Source organism: Crocuta crocuta, unplaced genomic scaffold (assembly GCF_008692635.1).
Source record: "Crocuta crocuta isolate KB4526 unplaced genomic scaffold, BGI_CrCroc_1.0 scaffold257, whole genome shotgun sequence".
Lineage (NCBI taxonomy): Eukaryota > Metazoa > Chordata > Mammalia > Carnivora > Hyaenidae > Crocuta > Crocuta crocuta.
Window position 1 is genome coordinate 1,184,264 of NW_027532067.1, and position 7,839 is coordinate 1,192,102.

Consider the following 7,839-nt stretch of genomic DNA (forward strand, 5'->3'; position numbering starts at 1 on the left):
CTGGGTTTTCTATTGTGTTCCATTCATCTGTGTGTCTTATTTTTGCACAAGTACCATGCTTTCTTGGTCACTGTAGCTTTGGTCACTACAATATAACTTGAATCTGGAATTGTGATGCTTCCAGTTTTTATTTTTTTCCAAGGTTGCTCTGGCTATTTGGAGTCTTTTATGGTTCCATATAAATTTTAGGATTGTTTGTTCTAGTTCTGTGAAAAAATGCTGTCAGTATTTTGATAGGGATTGCATGAAATCTGTAGAATGCTTTGGGTAGTGTAAACATTTTAACAATATTAGTTTTTCCAATCCATGAGCATGGAATATGTTTCCATTTGTTTGTGTCATCTTCAATTTATTCTGTCAGTATTTTATTGTTTTCAGATTATAGGCCTTTCACATCTTTGGTTAGGTTTATTCCCAGGTATCTTATTATTTTGGATGTAATTATATATGGGATTTCTTAATTTCTCTTTCTGCTTCTTCATTATTGGTGTGTAGAAATGCAAGAGATTTCTGTGCATTGATTTTGTATCCTTTGACTTTATTGAATTTGTTTATCAGTTCTAGCAGTTTTTTGGTAGGGTCTTTATACATATATATATAAAATTTCATCTGCACATAGTGACGGTTTTACTTCTCCTTTTCCAATTTGGATGTTTTTCATTTCTTTTGTTGTCTGGTTGCTGTGGCTAGTATTTCCAGTACTGTGTTGCATAAAAGTGGTGAGCATAGACATCCTTGTATTGTTTCTGACCTTAGGAGAAAAGCTCTTAGTTTTTCTAACCCATTGAGGATGATGGTAGCTGTGGGTTTTCATAGACGGCCTTTATGTTCCCTCCATACCTACTTTGTTGAGGGTTTTTAGCATGAATGGATATTGTATTTTGTCAAATGCTTTTTATGCATCTAATGAAGTGATCATATGGTTTTTTCCCTTTCTCTTATTGATGTGATGTACCACATTGATTTGTGAACATTGAGCCACCCCTGCAACCCAGGAATAAATCCCAGTTGATTATGGTGAATGTATTGTTGGATTTGGTTTACTAATATTTTGTTAAGTATTTTTGCATCTATAATAATCAGGGATATTGGCCTACAGTTCTTTTTTCTAGTGTCATTATCTCATTTTGGTATGGTATTGCTGGTCTCATACAATGAATTCAGAAGTTTTCCTTCTTTTCCTATTTTCTGGCATAGTTTGAGATATGTATAGGTATTAAATCTTCTTTAAATATTTGGTAGAATTTGCTTGTGAGGCCATTTGGTCCTTAACTTTTGTTTGTTGGGAGTTTTTGATTACCAATTCAATTTCCTTAATGGTTATCAGTCCTTTCAAATTTTCTATTTCTTCTTGTTTCACTTTTGGTAGTTTATATGTTTCTAGGAATTTATCCATTTCTTCTAGGTTGTCCTATTATTTGGTATATAGTTTCTCATAATATTCTCTTTAAAAAAATTTTTATGTTTTATTTATCTCTGAGAGAGAGAGAGAGCAGGGGAGGGTCAGAGAGAAAGGGAGATACAGAATCTGAAAAAGGCTCCAGGCTCTGAGCTGGCAGTCAGCACAGAGCCTGACACAGGGCTTGAAGCTATGAACCGTGAGATCATGACCTGAGCTGAAGTCGGTCGCTTAACCGACTGAGCCACCCAGGTGCCTCTCATAATATTCTCTTATGATCATGTTTCTGTGATGTTGGTTGTGATCTTTCCTCTTTCATTCATCATTTTATTTATTTGAGTCTTGTCTCTTTTTTTCTTGAGAAGTCTGACTAGAGGTTTATCAATTTTATTCATTTTTTCCTCCCAAAACCCATCTCCTTGTTTAATTGATCTGTTCTATGTGTTGTTTTTTTTTGTTTTGTTTTGTTTTGTTTTTTAGTTTCTATTATTTATTTCTGCTCTAATCCTTATCTCCTTCCTTCTGCTGGCTTTAGGCTTCATTTGGTATTCTTTTTCTAGCTCCTTTAGTTGTAAAGTTAGGTTGTTTAGTTGAGATTTTTTTGCTTCTTGAGGTTAGCCTGTACTGCTGTATACTCCCCTCTTAGAACTGCTTATGCTGTATCCCAGAGGTTTGGGACCATTGTGTTTTCTTTTTCATTTGTGTCCATGTCCTTTTTAATTTCTTCTTTTATTTCCTGGTTGACCATTGATTGTTTAGTCGTATGTTACTTAACCTCCAGGTATTTGTGCTCTTTCCAGATTTTTTCTTATGGTTGACTTTTAGTTTCTTTTTTTTTTTTTAATTTTTTATTTATTTCTAGGAGAGAGAGAGAGAGACAGCATGAGCAGGGGAGGGTCAGAGAGAGAGGGAGTCATAGACTCTGAAATAGGTTCCAGGCTCTGAGCTGGCAGTCAGCACAGAGCCCGACGCGGGGCTCGAACCCACGAACCGCGAGATCATGACCTAAGCGAAAGTCGGACGCTTAACCGACTAAGCCACCCAGACGCCCCCGACTTTTAGTTTCATACATAGCATTGTAGTGGGAAAAATGCATGATATGACTTCGATCTTTTTTAATTTCTTGCGACTTGTGTTTTGGTCTGTTATGTGATTTATTCTGGAGAATGTTTCATGTACACTTGAAATGAATGTGTATTCTGTTCTTTTAGGATAGAATGTTCTGAATATATCTGTTAAATCTGCCTGTTCCAGCATGTTATTCAAAGCCATTTTCCCCTTGTTAATTTTCTATTTAGATGATCTTTTAATGTAAGTGGGATGTTAGAGCACCCTACTATTATTGTATTACTATCAATTAGTTCTTTTATGTTTGTTATTAACTGTTTTTTTAATTTAATTTAATTAAAATTTTTAAATGTTTTATTTATTTTTGAGAGACAGAGAGCAAGCAGGGGATGGGCAGAGAGAGAGGGAGATACAGAATCTGAAACAGGCTCCAGGCTCTGAGCTGTCAGGACAGAGCCCGACAGGGGGCTCGAACCCACAAACTGTGAGATCATGACCTGAGCTGAAGTTGGACGCTCAACCGACTGAGCCACCCAGGTGCCCCCACCCTATGTCTTTTGATTAGAACATTTAGTCCATTTACATTCAGAGTAATTACTGATAGATATGTATTTATTACCATTTTATTTCTTGTTTTATGGTTGTTTCTGAAGATTTTCTCTGATCCTTTCTTGTAAAAGAGACATCTTTTTATAAAAGCAACAACAACAACAAACCCTCAGTACGTAAGAATGTATATAAAAATATGTCTAAGAGCTTCATGGAAAAAATTTTTTACTTTAAATATAAAACTTCAATTTCAATTTAAAAGTTTATTGAAAGACGTGACAGAACTTCTGGTTCTGCCAAAGATGGAGCAGTCCCATTGCTCCCACATCCTTTCCTTACAACTAAATAACTGTAGACACAAGACAACAAACAAGCATGGTAAGTCTCTGAAAAGTGGGAGGCAGAAGGTGGCTGCTTATGAACTTCTAGACTTAAGAAATGACATGAGGGGCACCTGGGTGGCTCAGTCGGTTGAGCGTCTGACTTCAGCTCAGGTCATGATCTCACGGTTCGTAGGTTTAAGCTCTGTGTCTGACTTTGTGTTGACAGCTGGCTCAGAGCCTGGAGCCTGTTTCAGATTATGTATCTCCCTCTCTCTCTGACCCTCCCCTGATCATGCTGTCTCTCTCTCTTTCTCTCAGAAATAAGTAAAACATTTTTAAAAATTTTAAAAAAAGAAATGACATGAGTCCATTGGTTTTCTTATCACCTCCCACATATATCAAAGAACTTCCAAATCTGAACGCGCAACAGGCTCACACAAAACCAGCCCTAAGAAAAGGGCCAGGACAAGGCAGCCTCACAAAAGGACACCTTTTTGGCAATACCTGCCCTGCTTCAGCCAAACACCAAAGAAAAACACATTCCCCTTTGTTTCAGCAAGGTAAGTGTCCAGATGATATTCCACTGCTGCCAGGAAGCAGGTGGTACTCAAGTTTTCTCATTTGCGGGTGTCACCTCTGGTGGGCAGTGTCAGTGACCCAACAGAAAGCAAATCTCCTGGTCAGTGGAAGCAGGTGGTGCTCTGGCTGCTCTACCATCAGACTGCCATCAGGGTGCTGAACCTTAACCCCAAAAACAGTAGCAATCAGACTTAACAAGGCAGAATGAGGAGGAAATAATTACCACCATGCTTTACCATTACCTCCTGCCCCCCCCAACCAAGCTTCTGCCCTGTCCCAGCATCCCTGAGGTGGAAGGAGTGGTGAAAGTTTGGCTTGCTAGCACTTTGTTTAACCTTCCTCACCCTTCCCCTTCCCATTTCTTCTCTGGTATCATTATGGCCCAGCTGGGAGCTAAGCTTCCATCCCTCTCTGAAGCAACAGTGTGGTATGAGTCAGCCCTCTGCCTCCCCTTCTTGTCCAGACAAGGAGGCAATGTCAGTCAATGTTCCACTTTTATTGGGGTGTTATTGTCAAGGTCTAGTGGGAAGATGAATATTACACATTCACCGTGCTCTAGTAGTACATCTTAACTGGGGACTACCTACTAAAAAAGAAAAATTAAATAGGAATCAAAGTCTTATAATATCCAAATGTCCTGGATACAACTGAAAAATCACTGGTCCTACCAAGATCCAGGAAGATCACTACATGGATGAGAAAAAACAATCAACAGATACAAACACCAAGATGACTCAGAGGTCAGTTATTTGACAAAGAGTTTAAAGTAGCCATTATAAAAATGCTTCAACAAGCAGCTATGAATTAATTTTCTTGAAATTAAATCTAGAAAACCTCAACAACAGCCAAAAATAGAAAATCTTTTTCTTTTTAATAAAAAAACAAAAAAAAAGGGGGCACCTGACTGGCTCAGTCAGTAGAACATATGATTCTTTTTTTTTTCCTTGAATAAATCAATTGTTTTTTAAGCTTTGACACATATTCATTTTATTTTTTTCTTTTCTCTAAATGAAAACTTTTTGTTTTTTGTTATTTATTTATTTATTTATTTATTTATTTATTTATTTATTTAATAGTTTATTGTCAAGTTGGTTTCCAGGTAACACCAGTGCTCATCCCAGCAAGTGCCCTCCTTCATGCCCATCACCCCCCTTCCCCTATCCCTCACCCCCATCAGCCCTCAGTTTGTTCTCAGTATTCAAGAGTCTCTCATGGTTTGCCTCCTCCCTCCCAACTATTTTTTTCCTCTTCCTCTCCCCCATGGTCCTCTGTTAAGTTTCTCCTGATCCACTTATGAGTGAAAACACATGGTGTCTGTCCTTTCTGCCTGACTTATTTCACTCTGCATAACACCCTCAAGTTCCATCCACGTTGCTACAAATGGCCAGATTTTATTCTTTCTCATTGCTATGTAGTATTCCATTGTATAGATAAACCACATCTTCTTGATCCATTCATCAGTTGATGGACATTTAAGCTCTTTCCATGATTTGGCTATTTAAAGCATGGTTATGAACATTGGGGTACATGTGCCCTTATGCATCAGCACTTCTATATCCCTTGGGTAAATTCCTAGCAGTGCTATTGCTGGGTCATAGGGGAGTAGAACATATGATTCTTGATCTCAGAGTTTTGAGTTCAAGCCCTATGTTGGGCATGGAGCCTACTTCAAAAAATTATAATAAAAATTTTTTAAATTTTAAATAGGACCAAATGGAAATTATAGAACTGAAAAGTACAATAACAGAAAGAAAAACCTGTCAGATAGGCTCAGAAGCAGAGGGGAGATGACACAGGATAGAATCAACAAACACTTGAATACAGATCAATGGAATTCTCCCAATCTCAACAACAGAGAGAAAATAGGTTGTAACAGTATTAGCAGAGTCTCAGAGAAACATGGGATCATAAATAAAAAGCTAATATTTGTATCATCATCAGACTCTCACAAGGAGAGGAGAGAGCATAGGACTGAAAAACTACTTGAAGAAACAATGGCTAAAAAATGTCAAACTTACAAAGGTTCAGGAAGCTAAGCAAACTCCAAGTAAAATAAACAGGAAGAATCCCATACCAAGACACAGCAGAACTGAACTTATGAAGACTAAAGACAAAGAAAAAACCCTGAAAGCAGCCAGAGAGAAATGACATACTCTTTAGAGCAAACACAATATGGATGATAGAGGTTTCTCATCTAAAACTATGGAGGTGAGAAGAAAGTAGGTATTTTTCAAGAGCTGAGAAGAAAAACTTGTCAACTGAAAATTCTACTTCTAGTGAAATACCTTTCAAGAATGAAGAAAAAATAAGGACATTAGAGAAGACATTTAAATGGAGAGATATGCTATACTTATGAATCTTAATAATTTGGCCATGTCTGGAGGGTCCTAGAGCACTGATTCATGATCTGTAATGTGGTTACTTAGTAATACTGTGAAGCATGTACCCACCCCTGTGAACTGCAGTAGTCCAGAATATCACTAAAGGAAGAAACAACAGAGGTGAATCAGAATGAATGTCTCTCCAGCAATGTCTGATCCTCCTACTTGGGGACTTTTATTTTTGGCGTTTATAAAATTCACCATGTATTTATGAAATTTCTTTAAAAATTCTATATCTTCTACAGAGCCCAGACCAGTTTACATAAATACCAGGAGACTCACATTATCTTTTTCCTTTGAACATACGTAAAAATTATATACCTAAATTAAATACCATTACAGGGCATCTTGTTATATTTGTAGGGCATTTTAGCTATATCATTAATGACATTAAATGGTTATTTCATTTATCATGTATGTTCTTCCGTATAAATTCTTTGATGAAGGGGATCTCTAGTTCATTGTTTTAATACTGAATACACTGTCATGGAGGAGGGAACTTGTTGGGGTGAGCACTGGGTGTTATATGGAATCCAACTTGACAATAAACTATGAAAGAGAAAAAATAAAATAAAAAAATAAAAAAATACTGAATATACTGTCACTGGCAAATAGAAGGTGCTCAAAAAATCTTCATGAATGAATTCATGAATTAACTGAATATTCTACTTTTTCAAATTCCAAATAATGCATATACTATTGCTTAACATTATCTAGATCTAGGGAATACTTGCTTGATTAATACATAAATGTGCCTATTGGATACTTACTGTCCTAAGGATAACAATATGATTATGTATCACATTTCAACTCTCACTGACTGGTAATGCCAGGAATACACTGTTAAGAAAGATTCTAAGGCCAATTCTGAGCCTAGACAACATGAATGCCATACCAAGATTTGCTGGGAGTGAGGGAAGAGGGAATGATCTAACTCTTGCTCCAGCCCTTAATCTAATTAAAATTATATCCAAGGGGGAAAGTATATTTTTTATATGGATTGCACTGACATTTTAAAATTTCTTGAAAATCTGTTTTTATTTCCCTAAAGAAAATGTTTTTCCTTTCTCTCCTTCGTTAAGTGTGCACTTAAGCAGATGTAATGGGAAGAACAAAACTTTTGGGGCTCCACAGACTTGGGTGTTCACCACTGCCCTGAAATTCTTCTTTATTCCAACAAACACTCTCCCATTCCCCACAAGGCTACTTCAGAGCTTCCTGCTACCCAGTTCTCCTACTCCATCTCCTCTCTTCCAGAAGACAATCTGACTAAGTCCTTTACAGAGACCACAACCTTGTCACTCAGGAGCACCTTCAATCTTGTCTCCTCCTTTACAGGCCCTGAAGTGTCACACATACCTTCCTCCTTCCTAGTTCCACCCCTTCCTTCCTGTATGTGTTCCCAGTCACATCTTCTCCTGCTTATCTAGGGCCCTCCAAACTCCAACGGTTATCCTGTCTTTTCTGTATGTTCACCTTTCCACTGGTTTCCTCTCAATAGAACTTAAACATAATCTTCATTATCTCACTTAAAATACTC